The sequence below is a fragment of the Linepithema humile genome, chromosome 7, assembly GCF_040581485.1.
Source record: "Linepithema humile isolate Giens D197 chromosome 7, Lhum_UNIL_v1.0, whole genome shotgun sequence".
In the NCBI taxonomy this organism is placed as follows: Eukaryota; Metazoa; Arthropoda; class Insecta; order Hymenoptera; family Formicidae; genus Linepithema; species Linepithema humile.
The window spans coordinates 1835764-1855516 of NC_090134.1; the positions used below are offsets into that span (position 1 = coordinate 1835764).

At 46.8% G+C, this 19753-nt stretch overlaps 1 protein-coding gene across 12 annotated transcripts in view; it reads left to right on the top strand.

Moving 5' to 3' along the window:
• heph (polypyrimidine tract-binding protein 1 heph) overlaps positions 1-19753 on the top strand; it is a 365110-nt gene that overhangs the window by 192271 nt on the left and 153086 nt on the right. The gene's annotated exons all lie outside the window — the stretch shown is intronic.

The window sequence follows — 19753 nt, forward strand, 5'->3', positions numbered from 1 at the left end:
TCCGGTGAAACCTTCGCAAGGTTAATCGAGATCGAAGCGATATTCAATGCATCAATTCTTTTGTATCCGCGGCCGTTTCGCCCTGTGGAAAGAGAAGCCAAGGCGCGCGACGGGTTAAGGTGAACCGGCGGTCCGCGGGAGAGAAAGCGAGCTGACGGATAATTGCTCACGGGCCGCGGCAACGATCTCCGGATCGAGGGTCGTCGTTGCAATTTAAACGGATTTATAGTACTCCCGGTACCTTTAACTCAGCCGCTCCCTCGGGCATCGAATTTTCGTAGCCGTTCGCCCGCGTGTGCATGTGCGTGGGCTTGTGTGCGGGCCGTTGCACTAGACGCTCACACCAACTTTTCTGTCATGGTCGATCGTGTAGCTTCACGCTTTGGTAGATCGGGGCGAGCCTCGCCTAGAGGATCCTGCGAGAGAGGAGGGGGGGGGGGGGACGAGAGAGTGAGAATCGGAGAAATTTCGGGCCGTTTATCACGATTCCGGACGCTGCACCATTTTCGATATTTATACCGTAGGCAAGCTGCTGCACGAATTCAAGCTGCATTCGAACGGCCCGCGAGAAGTATTTTATCGGCCCGAAGTCTTCCCGGAAGAACGATATCGCGCCGTAAGGAACGGTAGGATAACGATCACGAGAGCTACTTCGACTGCATCTTTTTCGCCAGCATTTTAATAGTTAATCGTTAAACGCGTCTTAAGTACGTCTGGCGCGATCTATTTTTCCCACGAGTGAGATCAGCCGTTAATTGTTGAACAATGAATACCGTCGAGAGAGGAAAAATTTTCTGTTGGTTTTACTTTTCTTTCGCCATTTTATAAATATTGTATTTTAATTGGGATAAAAGAACCTTAAAGTATTAAAAAAGATTATTTAGACGTTTAAATGTTACTTTAGTTAGTTGATACAGCTCGTTAATTATTTTTGAATCATTTATAATTGTTCAATAATTATATAAGTTTATCTGAACTATTTTTGAGTAACTACACCACCACAAACATGTCCCTTTTATGAAATCTGGAAAACTTTTGCGTGTAGCATTGAGCACTCGCTAAGTTCAAAGCACTTTAATAATGTTAAATCTGAACTCGTGGAACTATTAAAAGCGGTAAACTGCAAGATCTGTGCACCATTTAGCAGAATAAAGTGTTCGCTCCGTCAGTTTCAGTTTTGTCGAGTAGGAGCAACTCGAAGACGGGTCATTGTTCTGCATTCGATAATCGTCTTCAAAGTGCCGACGAAGCTTCGTGTTTATCCGCGTCTCGGAAGCCCGTAGCGATCTTTTCTTTAGACTAAAGTGGAGTCCGTTAGAGCGGCACTAATCTGACGGCGATAGAGGAGCGATGTTTCCGATTTTCATTCAACTGAAGTCCACAATTTCTTGCATTATTCGCAAAAATTCTAGACGTTGATTTTATCAATTCGGTTATTTCAGACTATTAATACTAATAACTGATACTAACCACTTTTTATCGCTCTTTCGAAAAGACTTTCGGGTTGATAAAACGCAATTGACAATTTGATATTGTGAACTTGATATGCAGAAGAGGCTAGAATTATTACTCGATATTTTTTTACCATCGGTTTTCCCGTTTTATTTCGCAATAGCAAAATTCTAAACGATTAAACGCATATCGATATTAATATGATAACTACATTATAACAATATAATAATTAATATTTGTATATGTTAATATAACAATATGATAATTTAATACGTATGCATTGAATGCATGAAAACATTTGTCATCGATAAATATATCTAAATATGCCATCTCATTATGAGATAACGATTTTATAATGTCAGCAGATAAATCTTTTCCAGAGAGTCCATTTTCCTTTCCACGAGATTCTGAGCATCGTCTAGAAACGCGTCGACGGGACAGAGCAGTGGGTGCGCGGTACCGGGATGCAAACAGTTTTCCACTTTTCCGTGAGAAATTCGCGGCATTATCATGAGCAAATTTGACTTTCCGCTCTTCCACCCCCGAAGATTCGCCGCGCTCGCTTCCCCTCGAGAAGCTCTTTGCCCGCATAACCAACCCCGGCGGCGCGGCGGGTGGTTCCCGGAGGGGCCGAACCACCACATGCATCCTGCCTCTTCAGCATCCGCTCGGCAACCGCCGCGAGATCGACTATGCATCAGGCGAATTCCGGTGGTCCGCCAGTCCTTGAATCCCGAAGATTCCGCGCAACCGACGGTGAATGAGGATAGATGAGATGACCGATGAATGTTTGATACTTCGCTCCGCTGCGGTTGTGATTTTTTTTTTTTCAACCGTGAGAAATTCCCAAGGCGGGATTTTTCTTACATTCCGGGAGGATGGCTGTTTTGAGCGCTAAGCGCTTACCTCGAGCGACCGCGCGGGCGCTTGTATTTTGATAAATTTTCCATCGGCATTAGTGACGCGAGAACTGTCAGGGAGAAATGCGAGTTTTCTCGGCAGTCAATTTTTATCATTCATCATGCATAAGATGGTAAACCGTGTTCCCATTCACAGCCGGAGCCGTTCGGCGCATATTCAACGCGCCATACTTTTCGTTTCGTCCACCGGAAGACAAGCGCAATCTCTCGTAGTCGATTCAACCGGGGGCGGCGCCTCTTTTCATGCTTTTATTCGCACGTTTCAGAATGCTTCTCCTTTCTCCTAGCGCGACGACATTTCTCCCTCCCTCTTCTTCCTCCTCCGCGCTATCTCTCCTTCTCGCCCGTCCCTCGATACCTTGCATGTCGCGAGAGTCGAGGAAATTCACGCTTGAAGGTGCATCCTCGAACAGTTTCCTGAGAACGTTTTCTCCTCCCTCGAGCGAGTCCGAAGTAGATCGGAGGGTTGGAAATTTACGCGCCACGGATTTCGCTCCTCGTTTGCCCCTCGGTTCCTACGGAAGTCGCAGGTCGTTCGAGCGTACGGCGCGGATCGAGATATCTCGATTAGATACCTCCGCCAGTTACTTCGGCCGAGCGGATGCAGCTCTTCTTTCCGAGAATCTATCCGTTGCCTTGATAACACCCCTCCCCTCAGTAACAGGTCTTCATAACATCGTGCTTGTGGCTTGGCATTTTCCGAACTGTATCTTATTGTTCCATTTCTTTTTCTTCTTTTTCTTTTTTCGTTTAATTACATACCGTTCTCAATGGTGATCAGTAGTAAGTCGATAAATGGCAAAGAATTTACAGGTGAAAGAGAGATTCGACTCTTGTAAAGCCGTTCCTCTGAATAATTATGTAATGTTAAATAAGTTGTAACGGCTGCTTTTTTATCGCATGAATCGAGAGATGCTCGATTGCGCGACACTATTGCTTATCTCGTTCCCAATTCATTTCCCCTTTCGATGCGCCACGTAGACCCGCCCGCGGGACACGTCCGACGCAATTTCGAGAATGGAACGCGGCGGCGCGTGGGTGGCGGACGACGCATTGTTAAAAATTAAACGAATAACGCGGGATTGTGCACGTTGTGCACGGCGGACCTGAAGAGAGAGAGAGAGAGTGAGAAGGGGGACAGCGCAGTGGGCAATGTTGCCCCGTCGCATGGTTTAAGGATCGGATTGGCCGTGCAAACGTGATTAGGCCGCCCAGGTTCCGCTGTATACGTCCTGCGGCCTATCCGGCTGGAAGTGATTCCGGGGCAAATGGGCAACATGGAACGCGCTCGCGTCTCTCGGGGATAAACCCTCCACTGTGGTCACGCCGCGTATCGTCCACCCTCCTCTTCCATTCCTCCTCGTCTTGACTCGACCACTGTGGGATTTCAAAAATCATCGTGAAACGTGCGCGGAAATCCAAAGTAGTCGGGTAATGCTGCTTCTTGGTGGCATAGAGACAGAATGGAGATCCTTAATCGTCCTCGGGAAAATTGTTCTTTTCTGGGAAATAGCGCGCAGATCACTGCTCGGCGCACATTGCTCAATGCAGTAATTGAAGATTATGGTCGGAGATTCGCCACAACTAGAGAACTAATCGAAATTCTCTCGCAATCGAGCGGTCAAGATTAGAGCGCAGCGGTGATGCAGTTTATATTAATTAATGTAAACATCAAAATGGGTTTTGGAACAAATTTTATCTCCGCAAAATAAATTATTCAAGGGTAAAATATTTTCTTTCAAGACACTTCTGTCTGCTTGCTGTAAATTTTATTCACTTGAAAATTTATTATTTGTTATAATATTGTTATTATCGCAAGGCGATGGAATAATTATTTTATGATACTCGTTTTTCACCACGATAGTGCTTGATAATCAAGGAGTGTTATTTTCTAAAATCTATGGCTTTTATGGCCGCCGTATCACCATATATTTACATTTTGACCGGACGATAATTCTCTCCCCTGTTCGTGGACCGTACCATGATTTCTCTAATGGACTTTTAGAGAATTAGAACATGCGTCACGTGGAAAGCCCGTATTAATATCGTTCTACGGTTTCCGTCCCTTGCTGAGGAATTCCCGTGGGAGCCTAACGTACCGTTGGTAAGTGCGATATTTATTTTAGAGTTTTGCTCCAGAAATTTCTCTACGGGTCTACTTACCAAAATTGATCTTTTAATTCCGTAATTGCCGGCCCTTGTAGCAATCATATAGCAGTTCCGACTTTTCCCATTTCCAAGAGTTATTTTGAATCGATTTAACACTCAGGCTATTTATCTTTCCATGCTTAGAGTTTTGATTGAATTTCGAACTAAGTTTGTTTGTTGTGATAAAATTATAGTGCACCAACTCAAACACACACACACGCATATGATATTGGTAATTTAAATTACATCTATAACGAGTAAGAAAATTACAAAAATGATCTCACATCTCGCTCGTCGCTGTTTATTAGAATGTTTTCGGTGCCCAAATTTTATCGTATCTCAAATATTACACTTGTAAAAAAAAATTGTTTTTATCGCCGTTTGGAATGTTCTTTTTTTCGCAGCATCGCGCCACGAGCAATCCTTTGTAACCACGAGCCGGGCAGCATTAGTATCGCGCAATGTCAGATTGGTCGGGCGATAGCTCGCGCGCATTCCGCAACTGAAATCTTCTCGTGCCGTGTCGGTTTACGACGCGTCGGAGGCGAACGATACCCAGGCACCTGCAAAATAGCGTGCAGAAATACCATGGGGCGCATTGTTTCGAGCCTGTGGCCTTGGTCATTAACCCTCCCGAATGAGGTTCCGCAGCTCACCATTCTCCCTCTCTCTCTTTCGCGGCTACAAAACGTCAGGGCCGACACGCGCCCGCGTCCATCCTCTCTCGGTCTTGTCGGCGCGCTTGTCCCTTCGGTAACGAGCCGAGATGCATGAAATGCTCGCATGAAATCTCGTTGAATACTTGGCCACGCTATATTGCTCGTCCGTACAAGCGCTCGCTTCAACGACGTGGTTTGTGGCCGGTTCTGTCTATGTCCAGGCCGTACCTACTTTGCCCTCAAATATACATATATATATAATAGTTTGATATGAATTAATATGTGGTTATATGTGTAATTTAATAGAGGCGTAAAGAGAAATTAATTCTAATACACGGAATAATTTGTTGGGATTCTTTCCGCGAAATGAGCGCAACGCATAATTTGCGATGTATGAAGTGTGCAATATTTATTATTTGCGAATTGTATATGTGTTGCGCGCATATTATTCCCTACGATGTAAGGTATACAATGCGGAAATAATTATTTCCCGGCAAAATTATTCGCTGCGCCGAATCGTGCGTTTTCCCTCCCTTCGACGATAATTTAATATTGCAGAAGATTATCGCGGAGGAAATTCCCGTCGGCCGCGATTTATTTCGCGAGCTTTCGGCCGTATAACCGAGCGAAGCATCGTATAAACGTTCATCCTGACCAATAGATACTTGTCTCCCTCTTTGATAAGTTACACGGTGATAAACCGCGGGAATCACGTGGGACAATGGTCATCCTTTATGACGATACTGGACCACGGAATATACGCGCGCATTACGCGCGTCGGAACATCGGCTGTTGTATCTATAGCAGTTTGTTATAGCTTGCGGACTCGTAACATAGAAATTACACCTTGTTCCGGGATATATGTGCGTCAATACGCGGGCGGCGTAAAATGTTCCATGTGTCCTCCACACGTCGAGACAAATGACGAAGGGAAAGAGGGAGGGAAAAAGAGATGTTATTAACAATTCAATAAACGTATTACACCGTCGCGTCATTAGGCAGTGTCATTAAACTGTTGCATATTATATGACTTATAAATTGAACAAAATCATATTGCACGACTATAATATTCACATTACAAATACGCAGCCGTACGCAGACCATTAAATTTTCAATACTTATTATTATTACGCTAATTATTCATTTATAATAATATACAGTTTATATTATGTTTATCATGCGGACTCATCATCGTCGCTTTGATGTAAACGCTACGCTAAATATTCAGAAGCGAGAAAAAGGTTTTCGTGTCAGCAAGAGCGCCGTGACAGCCGCAACACTCGCCGCGTCCATCAATCAGTTTCTCGATTCTCGACGCGCGCCGGTGAGATTTCTTGGTGAACCAGATCTGACTTTCGCAACCAGCTTGCATTCCGACCACAAAGCCACCGGAAACGCAACGGAAGATAAATAGTAGCGCGCTTGTCGCCGCCGCGTTCCGACGCGTCCCAGAGAGAGCGTCGTGTAACGGGGATTAAAATAAAGCGAAACAGACGGGACGATTTTCGCGGTGGAAGGCGCGACGAGAGGTCTCATCTTTCGCCGTGAGTGGACATTGTGATTCCCTTATTTTCCACGTGACCGAAGCCACGGTGCGCGCACACACACACACACACACATATAACACACACGTGTGCACGTGTGTGCCTACGTGCGCGCATAAACACACACGTGCGCGCGGGTCGGTTTTAATTAGAGAGCCTGCGTCCCGCATCCGAGACTGGATCGAAACAGGCTCTTCGATTAAATTATTAATTAACGTTCTCTCTAGAAATACCGCATCGCGCGAACGTGCATGCGCACGCGCATACTTGACGCCGGGCTCGCACGCAATTCCTGGCCGTGATGAAGAGCGGAGGAACGCACAAGTGTCCGAGATGTTCCACGTGGACTTTTATTTATACATCGCCTTGCGGCGATCGCCGGTGTATCGCGGAATTTAAACAGCGTCGCGCGCATTAAACACATTAAAATTCAGGCGAGTGCTTAAAACGTTCGGATTCATTATGGACTTTATCTCGCTCGCTATCCGCGAGCGTAAAAAGCGGAAAACAAATTTTTTTTGTTCGCGTTTACGTTTTATCATGCGCTCGGAATGAACCGAACGAGCGACGGAGGGAGGGGGGGGGGAGCTGCAGAGAGCAAAGAACGCGCACCAACGGGTCGTCAGTGGAGGAGGGGGGGGGGAGGGGGTCAATGCATGAAAGTGCCCGTAGCGGCTGTCAAACCAATTAAGCTCGTCGCATTGTAAAGGCTGCTTTTAGAGGAGGGGGGGGAGGGCTTTGTTGCCGGGCGGCGGTTATAGCCGCGTAACGGTGCCGCCGCGTCTGTAATGGACCAGTTTTATGGACGCGCGTGGACGATGCCGGCTCTCGCTTCCGCGGCCCACAAAGCCGGCCGCAAAGTTCGCCAAAGTGCATTGTGCCGCGGAACATGGACGGGTGGATGCGTCGGACGGATGATACACGCCCGATTGCGCGCCGATCCTAGAGAGAACGCGATGTTCCACCGTATTATTATTGTGTCTGCCGCTTTTCGCGCGGAACTGAGTATTCACATTCAGGAATGAATCGAACGGTCTGGTCTGCCGCGGTGAGAGTTGATTAACGGGCCAGCTTCGGTCAGCTAACTCGATTTAGCAGTTTCACGTCTGCATCGTAATCTTAGATACAACGTAGAGAGAGAGAGAGAGGGAGAGAGAAAGAGAGATAAGAGAGAATCAGCGGTTAAATGTTAACGTGAAGTATTGCGACAAATGACGACGTGGCCGTGAATTTTAAGCGGTGAATCATCTCGAACGCTTTTTGCGGTCGATTTGCGTCGATTGAAAGTGGCAAGCGCCATAATGAATAATAAATGCTAATTAATGTCTGTAACGCTCATTTACAACTCCCTGCCATAAATGTCTAATCAAGGAGCGAATTTTGGCCGTCTCCGGCAACCGAAACCCGCTCTTCTTAAGCTGTCGAGTTAGTTTCCGGGGTAGTTTCCAGCATTCTACAGTCAGTTCCCGCCTCCCTCTCGCTTTCTCTTTCTCTATTTCAACCCACTATCTCTATCGCCCTAACTTGCGTCGACCCTCCGATTCCGTCGGCGTTTCCCGTCCCTTCGTGCCCCTTTCGTCATATTTCTAAGTAAATTTCGTAGTATAATTAACGTTTAATAGCCGTTGCCCCTCGTCGACTGCCGCGCGGCTTACGTCACGAGTGAATGCGATTCTCAGACTCAGAAAGCCGACCCCCATCTTTTCGCATGACAAATCAACCGACCCGAACAACAGTTTGCGTTTAATGATTTGTCACCGGCGGAGGCTGTTAGGACTCGGTGGGCGAGCTTATAGCCGCAGATCCTGTGACAAATCGCCCGCTCGTATCTTCCGTAACAAAAATTTTAACAAGATCGAGGGGGGAAAAAAAAAAACGCTTTCCGCCAATTCTCCCGGCGCGCTTCGCATTCACGCTTCGTCGTTCGATGAGAAATACTACGATCCGGTCGTGCGGCGCAATTGTAACAAATGTACATCGTCACGGAAAGATCTTCGCACTTTCTTTCGTCGCTCGTGGCGAATGCGGCACACGTTCGTCGCGAAATAGAAAATATATCTTGCGGCGCGAGGACATCTGCCGCTTTCGCTGTCCGTTTGCTTCGTCGACAGGGATCACAAGTTCTCCTTCACAGAAGCTCCATCCTCTCGCCCCTTTCTCCATTTTTCTATTATTTTTTTTTTTTTTTTTCCCCCGTCCGTCTCTCCTCTCCGGCCTGTACGCACGAACCTCGCGGAGATCCCCCACAAATCCGGAGATCCGGAGATGTATGCCGTGTGTGACGTATTCGAGGCGCTTTGCAGCGACACGATCGGGATTCCCGCTGTTTGTTCGCGTTTATCGAATCCTTCGGGCGCTCTTGTTGCCTCACGTAACCAACCTATAACCGTGAGATATATCTTATTGTTAGTGTTTTTGAAGTCGAGCGAGGAGATTTGTTCAATGGTGAACTCGCTATGACGCAAATAGAAATATATATATATGTGTGTAATAAAAATAATGCAATATTGCATTATTTTTATTTGCGCTGTGTATGAAATATAATTGGATATAAAATCACTTCAAGCAAAAAATAATTTTATATCTTTAAAACAAAGAATTATTTTTTGATAACATCCTTTATAACAGTCTTTATCACAGTTGAATATTGCAAAAAATTCTGCTATTCGCTGTTTACCGCACAATTGAGTCTTGTGAAATCTATTAGTATTTTGCGAGCCCATTTCCGTTACAAATCCCGCTTGTGTGATATCGAACGGGAGCCGCAGAGGATTAGACGGCTCCCGCTGTTACAAGACTTTTTCTCCAGTCGCGAAATTTTCTCGCTTTCTCCGTACACATCTCGAGATCAGCGACGAGCAATCGACCGCGGTGGATCCCACGGGACAGTCCCCCTCCCCCGACCATCCAATAAGGATCCGCTTATCGTCGAAATAAGCGAAGGACCATTTGTAAATCGAGACGACGTCTATCGCTCGCGGGGCGTCGTCTTTGATTAATCGACGCTCCGCTGACGTCGTCGACGATTAACCGTTTAACCACCTGCAGCAGATATCGCGCTTCGCCTCCGGTTATTCCGAATCCCTTTACCGACCGCGCACTCGTATCCTCGTGTACTCCCACGCTCATTCCCGCGGGGAATTCGGAGTCGGCAAGGGGACGGGAGGGGAGGAAAAAAAAAAGAGAAAAAGAAATTGAGGAAGAGGCCGCGCGCGGAGACGCGACCGGTTCGCAGGAGCTTCTATTATTTTTCAATTGCCCAGCTGAGCGAGCACGGGGCGGCGGGATTCCGGTATCCCGGGTGTAATTGGAGTTGGCTTTGCCGCGGACGAACGTAACCGGCGAAATAAGACCGCCTCGCACGCGGAGAAACGGAGATAAAGAATGGATACTGTCCCAGATCCCTCTCGGGCGGCGGCTCTCCGCCGCGGGATGTACGAGGATTCCGAGGAGGAATGGTCAGAGCGACGTGAGCGGCGTATCCTAACGCGCGCGTACGAAAGCCATCGCCGCCGGCGGTGAGCGGCAAACGAAATATGCATGTATAGAACGCGCTAGATAAGTCCGCGTGATCGATCCGGGGCGGGCGACGGCGCTTCGGATCTCGAGAAATATTGAGGTGCGCGGCGCGAGGTCGATGGCGCGCGAAATTATTCACGATTCTCGCCGCTACGTTCTCTTTATTCCTCCGCCCGTCGTTATGTATTATTTAGCGTTTAATTTCACGCCGTTGGGTTCGAACGTCGAAGCGCCGCGCGCCACGTGTGTGCGGACGCCGATGAGTAAATTTGCCGAGTCTCGCAGTTGTTGAATTCGAAGCCCGTCCAAATACCGAAAGCGGAAAATCGAAATTGTCTAATAGTTTGCAGCAAAAAAAAAATATACAAATAAATAAACAAATAAATAAAACACAGTCGTCTCTCTTGGAATGAATTTTTCGCCAGGCCGTTTCAGCAGCGCGCGGCCCGATTGCTGGGGATAGCCGGCGCGGCCGACTTTCGCCGCGAGTTTAATTAAACTCCGTAGCGCTCGTTACCTACATTTCGCGCGGCGCGGATGCGAATGCATTGTTAGCGCGCACCGGCGCAGGGGGAGACAATTGGCGATCGTGTATCGCCATTGCCAGCCAGCCCGGGGAAGTCGATTTCCTGGTCTGACTCCGTTCTCTCCCCGTATTCGACCATCGCCCCCCCTCCTCCCTCCCGTCGGTATCCCCTTTCCGCCCGTCGCGCAACCCTCTCGGCGTTCATTCTTCCCTTTATCTGCCGCGCATTGGCCGGAGGCCGCGAAGGGAAGCGACGTCGGCTCGCTTCAACCTCCGCTTCCATCCGCTCTCCTGCTCTCTCCGGCCCCCGTTGCTCTTTCTCTCGTTAGAGCGATACGGCGCCAAGATACGAGACGCCGCATTGTGAGGGCGAACTCGAACCCCGCGGCCGCGTTTAATGCTCGATTCACGTTACAAGGGGGATGGTTACGGCCCGTTCGTGCACTCGTTACGGCGCGGTAAAATAATTCCGAGGTTTCAGTTAATAACATCTCAAAATTGTAACTTAACTCGGAGTTAGTCGAGTCGGCCGGAGTTAATCGTTGTGCTTTCAAGACGTATTTAGCACGGAGGGTTTAAAGACCGCGGCTGTAAATCTGTAGGAGAGAGAACTGGGTAGAGTCGCGTGTACAATATTAAACTGGCACGGTGAGAAAATACAGGTCACATCGCTGATACGCGATGCGTGCGTTGCGATGTAGTTTTTTGAACACGTTTGTATTCAATGAATACGCGCCGCTGACGTCGGAGCAAATTGTCTTTTACACGACGAACAAACTGCATGTGAATAATAACAATCGCTGTCATGAATAATTGAACATCTAATACATCATTTTGATTAAATTTTATTGCGAACTCACAGCGTTATGAAATTGCGTTTCGTAACTGAATTAAATAGCAACATTACTATTATGACATTATGTAGTAATGCCGTATTATTATATAATAATGGCCGCGTACAATTTATAATGCAAAATTTCTCGTTTAGCGTGCCTGCTTTGTAGTTTGTTGACCTGTGCAACGCTCATCGCGTAATATTCATTACACAGTCTGTTTTTCCCCGAAGTATAAAATGTAACGCGCCGCGAAATTGTGTTTATTATTTTGCGATTAACATCTTGTGTCGCCAGTCAATCTCCCACTAATTTTATTTTCCCCACGTCGCTCTATCGACACGTGCTTAATTTATTTTGCTCGGGAGACAAACAACGGTAGCAAACTATAAGAAAACAAAGTACATAGAAAGTAAATTAAAGTATTAATTAAAGTGTCACGGTATAAAAATTCATTAAAATAGAACAAAGATGTCTTTGGCTTTCGATAAAATGAAAATTATAAATATAGTGTCAAAGAGTAATTTTTAAAAGATAAACTTTGATAACACCATTTGCGCGCAAGGCGCGCCATCAAGAACTATAAAATTGCGCCTATCTTTGCCACGTTCCGTTCCATTCCGGTTTCATGCCGCTCCGGACAATTCCAATAACGAGCTTTTACCCAGTTTCGATCGTAACTTACTAATACCGAAGCGAGAGAGAGAGAGAGAGAGCGGGTCCTCTAAGCGATACTAACTACACGGCCGCAATCATCGGTATTGTTACTTGGATGCGCTGCCTGCGGTGGAGTTGCGCCTCGTATCCGGGAAATTCGTTCCCGGCTTTTACCCTCGGACGAAACCATTCTTCATCGTTCGCGAGGCGCGAAGCCGAAACGATATTCCGCGTTGCGCCGTTGATCATTTGATTTCGCACTGTCGATACGTAAATAATGGACTCCGAGAACATACGCGGCGCCGTCCCGAATCGAGGGGGAACTCGCGATTGATTTTGTATCAATTTCCATTTATCGATGTCGCCTATTCGCAACCTCGCGATGAATCTCTGTTATCACTGTCGCGTTCTCGTCTCCATTTTCCTTGAAGTGTATGCGTGCGCGTGTGTGAAACCGTGTCAACGTGTCCTGTTTAAAAATCCTATCATCGCGACTTTTCGCTCGCATAAAAGAATGTTTCTCGTATAATTCCTTACTCCATCGAATATCGACGTATACACACGATGCCGCAGTATAAACTCGGCAACTTTTTATTTTCGGCACAGCGAACTTTTCCAATCGAAATTCGAATCAGTTCGTGCAATACGCATTTACAAATTCAGTATGAATCGAGCAAAATGTTGCAATCAAAAGTGTGGAACTTGCAGTCGTTCCATATTAATTCGCTGAACCCTCCGCGAGTTTATCGATACCGAGTCGCGAATGTCAATCGCAATTACGATTCCGAGATCGCAGATTATCATTGAGACAGCGACACGCCGGCGGCGGTCCGAACGTGCGGTCGATCACGCATTGATCCGATTCCCTTTGAGCGCGCCTGACCGGGCGCAGGGATTTCCACTTGAGACTCCGATCTTGCCGCTTCTGCGTGAAATTCTAAGCCGACGGAGGCGCGCAACGCCGGCAAAACAGAATATTGATGAGTGCGGAGTAATCGGCTGCCGGTTATCGCTATTAGCGAGTATCGCACAAAGCGTTGCACTAATTAAAACGGATAATACACCAAGCCGTAGAACGAGACGGTAATTGGGCATGGCTGCGGGGGTTCGTGCTCCATTATTATTAATTGCCTCGTTAAAGCATCGGAGATCTCCGCCAAGTGTGATTCTTTTTTGCAGCTACTTTCAAAGTAGCAGCAGATAACTTGGATGCACTGGATCGAATATAGCGTATAACTTGTTTCTTCCGCGAATGATCCGCTCGCTTCTCACGATTAAAATCAATTAAACGCATATTTCTTCTAACATTTGCGAGAAGGAGATTCTCTCCGTCGATTCTAAAAATGTCCTACCTTTAAAAGTTCGATTTCCGCCGAATCTCTTTAGCGAACCCTTCGGCGATTAACATTGCGATCACCGACGCCATCGGCGCTCTATCGGCCGCGTTTATCAGCGTTACGTTTCCTGTGATCTCGTTTTTACAGGCAAAGACTCTCTTTCTCGCACACTCTCTCGCTCTCTTTCTCTCTCCCTCTCCCGCGCTTTGATTGTACGTTTACGGGGAAAGTTTGTAGATTAGTTCAATCCCGATGATCGCATGCTCGACGCGATTGAACGTTATCGTCGTCGCGATAGGAATTACATTCCGTGTCGGGAGGGGAGAGGCGGCTGGGGGCGGACGGCGTACCGGAATTGCGTCGCTTCGGTCTGGCACGAAAAGGGCGGCCGTCCTCGATACTGTCGCGATATGAACCGACGATTGTGAAACCTTCCCTCGTCGTAGAATCGGCAACTTGTTCCTTTTACGACGCGATATACGCGGAAACGGTCGCCCGACAAAGTTGCGCCGTAAACCATACCGCGTAGAGCCCGCCGGAACCGATGATTTCGCCTCGTAACTTACACCTCCGGCCGACCACGCAGCTTGTTTTCTCCCGGTTGACTAATAAAATTCGAGATCTAATACAATTGCGGGCGTTTGATAGGAAAAAAAAAAAAAAGAATTGATTTAGATCGTAAGCTACGTGCGTTAATGTCGGAAGTGGCTTTCGATGGCGATTGGTCGATAGAAATTGCGTCTCTCTGGGGTGCTCCTTCACACACACACACACATATATACTCGCAATATACTGGAAATATAAGTCGAGTTTATGTCGCTGCAGTAACAATCGATAGTTCGAGAGCGGCCACGACAATGACGGGGCATTGAAAAATAGACGCCGAGCTTTATCTTATGTGTAAACTTTATTCTCGTTCGAAGCGCGCTCGAGTCATCTCGAGGTTTAATATAACACTGTATAAGATATTCGGTATATACAGCGAAGGGACGCATGCGCCGAAATTTATAAATAATGGCTGTCAAGTCTCGTATGCGGCGATCGGATGTAAAGTCGCGGTTGTGGAAAAAAATGGCTTTAATTTCAGTGATAGTTAATGAGGTATCAGACTTTTAATGAGTAATGTGAAGTTCCTCAAAGGTCGGTACAGTTTTGAAAACGTGTTCGACTAGACCCTCCAGGCAATCTCGCCGTTTCTGAGAGACATCAAAGGAGATTCGTTTTGCGTACTGAACGAGATTGGCAATAACTCTTACAACATCGCACGATGGAAAAGGAAGAAAAAGCCGGAAAAGAGAAAGTCACGATATTTTATCTTCCCCTCGTTTACTTAAGACGTACACCGAGATGATTGCATCCGCGATAACCCTCGCCGGCGGTTGTGTAATTTATTTACGCATCCTGATATCAACTTCTTTGGCTTTAATGTTTCCGCCTCTGTAATTGCACTCGGATTTCCTCGCGTTGTAATATCCAGCGAGCTAATAGTGTTTTTCTTTATTATTTTTTTTTTTCAGAATGCTTTTGAGTCAAATTTTTTTCCCCCGAGATAAACATTTCGTCGAATAAATAATATCTCCCGTGCAAGAATCATTTGAAATTATTTTATTCATTTTGCAACTGGGCAAACTTGTTTAACAATCTCAGCTATTTCCATATATAACGAACAGAGCCCGGCTGTTCGTTATACAATATATGTTTTCCACAAAATAAAGTCGAGATAGGCTGACACGTGCAACTGATTTGCACGCGAAGAATAGCAGTTTGGCTAAAGGCCGTTGCGGCGCTTCAAAAATATTCCATTCCCCGTTTCGACGAAAGAGATTGTTCGCGTCAGGGAAAGTCAAAGTAAAAGAGCGAAGACACGTCGCGACGAAATCTTTCGCGCATCCCTGCAATTTCTCCGCCGTCTTTCTTCTTTTTTTTTTTTTTTTTTTTCCTTTCTGTTTGTCCCTTTTTTTATCGCGCGCGAATCTCAAAGCGTGTTTGTTTCACGCTGCAAAACGAGAACGCGCGGTGGCAGAGCGGCGGTCGGGACGGAAAAGCGGGTATTGTTTTTCCCCGACTGTATTTTTACATCGCATTCCTTCCTGCGCGCGTTAACGTCCATCGCATGTCCGTTTAGTATCCGCGTACATTATGAAATAACGTGCTCTTTGTATGAAATCTATCCCGTTCTCTTCTTCCTCGCGCGGAACGCGGCCTCCTTTTGACGTCCTTCGTTTTTCCTTCGTTTCCCCGTTCCGTTTAAACCGCGTTTCGTCGTGGAAATAAAAGTAACCCCGCCGGCTGTATCGCGTCTGGCATATGCAGAGGAAATGTGTATAATCGGCGAGATTTCTTAAAGTAAATTAAACTGGCCAATTTTCTTTCAGCAAAATGTAATTTACATATTCTGTCATGATCTTCTTGAAAGTTCTATCTCGACGGAAGATTGCTTGAATTTTTCAAACAAGATCTTCGAACACTTTACAAGCAGCTTATTAACTGAGACTTCGATTTCATTTTTCCTTGTTTACATCTTTGCAACATTTAAAACGCTTACGTCAGACAACCGCTCTCGCGATTGGCGGAAATTACGCAAAGCATCGCGCACATTCGCGCGGAGGTGGATAAATCGCGATATTGCGCGCTGGTCAATCGACAACGGCGGGCTAATTTTCTTGAACATTTGAGGATTCGCCCTCGTACGTATGCAAACGGAGGTGGGTAAATAAACCGTTTAGAAAGATAGTTACCATCTGCAGAGAGGGAAAGCCTCGGAAACCGCCCAGTCAGCCGATACTTAAATCTCTTCGTATCGCCGTCTACGATCAGCCAGTGCTATCTCGCATTAATGGCCGCTACGTGTTCCTGAATAAATCGACCCACTAAACAGTTTTTCGCCGGTATTATTAACTCGCGAGCTCGGATCACTGCGAGTAGTTTTTTTTTTTTTCGAGGATAAATCTCGTCAAGTGGCGCACTCGCAACACGGCTGAAGCGAGCGAGGTAACGTATTCGTGGAAAATCGCATCGCTGCAACAAAGCAGACTAGACGATTAATCAATTTCAGTAATTTATTTGAAAGGATTTTACAAGTCACATCTTATTTTCTGCGTTCGACCCGTCTCGCTTCAACGTGCACTTCTTCGTTTCTAATACGCGTCCAAGAATTTGACGAATGAATCGTTATCGACCACACATAAGCGTACTTTTAACTCAACGAAAATCCTCTAATAAGCTCTCGATACAACGGGAAGCTCTGCCTGATTAATCGGAGAAAGCGTACGCACGACAATGCGTATTATGCGAGATGCTTCTCTGGAGGATAAATTCGATAATAAGCTCCCGGACAGGATTCACCGATGTAGGCCGCTGGCCTTTAGTAGATTGTCGCCGGTAGCGAGAGGATCTCGGAAAGAAAAAGGAAGAGAAAGAGAGAGAGAGAGAAAGAGAGATAGGTGGAGAGAGGACAGGACGAATACCGGAGACCCATTGAACTGACACGTCTTTTGTGATTTTCTCATTACTGGAGTGGAAGGTCGATCCTGGAAGCTCATCTAGCTGCTGGGGCGACTTCCGCCTTCTCGCTCCTCGTTGATCCTTCCCCTTTTTCTCTCCGTCTTCCTTCGCCATCGCGCGCCTCCTTAATGCTTCACAGATAACTTGGCCCGCACCGAGGTATTTGAACGTAGTCGTGCACGTGAAATTACTCCTTTCATGCCGCCTCATAGGATACGTATTTTCGTGCTCGCGGGATTCTGCGCGCCTAACTTCCGATCGGCAGCAGATCGGAAAATTATATTTCCCGGCGCTGTCCGCAATCGCCTTACGGCCGTTGAGTCCTTTCCCCTTTACCAGCCTCTCATTTCAGACTATTACCTGTCCATTGTGTCTTACACCTGTCTCCTTGTGAATTCGAACGGCCATTGCCGTGTCTTTTCCGCGCGAGAAGAGAAGTCAGGAATGAGAAATTTAACGACGCGGTGCAAAAGACGATTCAATTGATACTTGTTACTAATTCTCGCCTCTTGCTCTCGCCGATCGGATTAGAAATCTCATATTTGCGCAGATATAATATCTTGTTGATTTATGATCGTAGAAAAAGTACCGAAAATGATCAAATTATTTGTCAACTTCTTTAAACACTTAATTATTCCTTTATCAAATTTGACAATATTTTCAGCTATGCTAAACATTTTGGCATTTCTTGAGAAACATGGCGTGAATTGGTTCCATGAATCAAACCAGCAACGAGAGCTGCACATTTCCGAAACAAGTTTGCATCGAGTCTCGACGTCTTTCTTGGTGATTCGCGGCGTCAATTCGCGCTTTCGCGCGCGCGCGCGAGAGAGAGAGAGAGAGAGAGAGAGAGAGAGAGAGAGAGAGAGAGAACGAGAGAGAAAGAGAGGGGAGAGGAGTCGAGTCGAGTCGTTACGCGGCATTGTTCGCACATTGTTGCCAAGGCATGCGCCGACATTCTTCCTAGTGGTGTGTCCATTGTCGGGCGAATACGGGCGAGATCGCAGGCGGAAGAGGAGAGAAGTCGAAGGCTTTTGTGAGGCAAAAGGATGCACCCTGAGGAGGCGTCGGCCCGCTTCTACCGACTGATCCGGCCACGTCCTGCTCGTCAGCCGACATCAATTAGTATCGCAAGGCGGCCGTGACTATGTACACACTGTGCGAACTGACACACTCGACGGAAACACGCATTAACCCCTTTCACGGGCGCGTATACATGGGGGTGTCACGAGCCGTCATCGGACGATACGAATTATCTTGCGAGCAAAAACGTCGAGAGAGATCGTTCATCAGATTGTCTGTCCGATTATCGCCATTAAATATCTTTCTAAGCGAAATAAAACTTTTTTTTTTTTTTTTTTTTAAATAAAATCTCTCCACTCGGTATTAAATGAAATTAAAGTCCTAATGAAAGACAGTTTATGTAAAATCAACAAGAAAATTGGATATTTTATTTGTTCGCATCGCTGCAACTCAATTACAGCCGAAGAATTTTTATTTTACGCGCAGAATATATTCCGTGTTTCCGCTGTCGAAATAACCCGACGTAGCTAGACACATGTGAAACATGTTCGCGTGTAACCTGCCAGGAAGAGAGGGTTTGCAATCTTCGATGCACCCAGCATGTATTAATCGTGGCATACACAACCGACATGTATCGCGCCTGTGTATCGACGCAAGCTCCCACGCGCGCACTTACATCGTCGGCAAACAAGCTTAATTTCACAAAGGCGTTCACATGGGCGCACGTTTGATGCGTGTACGCATCAATGTGTAGATTGCTCACGCGCGTCCACGCTCGACTGCGTAAATACGCGTAAACATCGACGGCACTTCCGTTGATTCTATCGACTGCGGGCGGCCGCGTTCCCTCCTTGGGGCGTCATTATCATCCATTTGCTAATACAAGATAAATCGCCCGTTCGCCCAGTCGCAACGCGCTACCTGACAAATTCTCGCCCGAAATCCGCCGCTCGCTCCTACCCGTCTCCGTTCACCCCTCCCGTCCTTGCAAATTCCATTCTACTCGCCCGTTCAGATCCGCCCGAGAACATCGACGCCATCGTGCCCGGAAGGGCTGTATCGAGTTTCGTTCTCCCGTCGAGGATGGACTGCTCGAATAAAAAGTGCTGTTGCCTGGAATACGATACGACGCTGTATTCCGCTCTTTAACGCACGGCAAATGGAATTTCTTCTCGCGACGTCGCGCGTCCGACGAGATGGATAGTTCCGCGTGAAAGCGTGTAATGGAGCGCCCCGCCTTTTTTCCACCGCGTTCGTGTAAAATTATCTCGTTTTCGATGTATGTCACGGACGTGTTTCTGCAGTACGTTAATTAATTCTACATTATCAATGCGCCAGTTGCTTACAATATCGCGCAAACAGACAGAGATAATCTAGTTATTCGAGATTATCGTTAATAAACATCGGTCTTTTATGCAGCTCGTCGAGAGAAGAGAGTATCGATCGGCCAATACGCTGCTCGGTGCTCGCGTAATGCGTATAATTAAAAATTCCCGCGAGACATTATTCCGTTTCGCGTCCTGCGTATGCACTGTGAGAGGCCGATTCCGAACGGACAATACCAAAGCAGAACCGTAGAGGTCTGTCTTATCGATTCCGCGTCGAAGAGCGTGCAACAGCGAGGCTCGCGT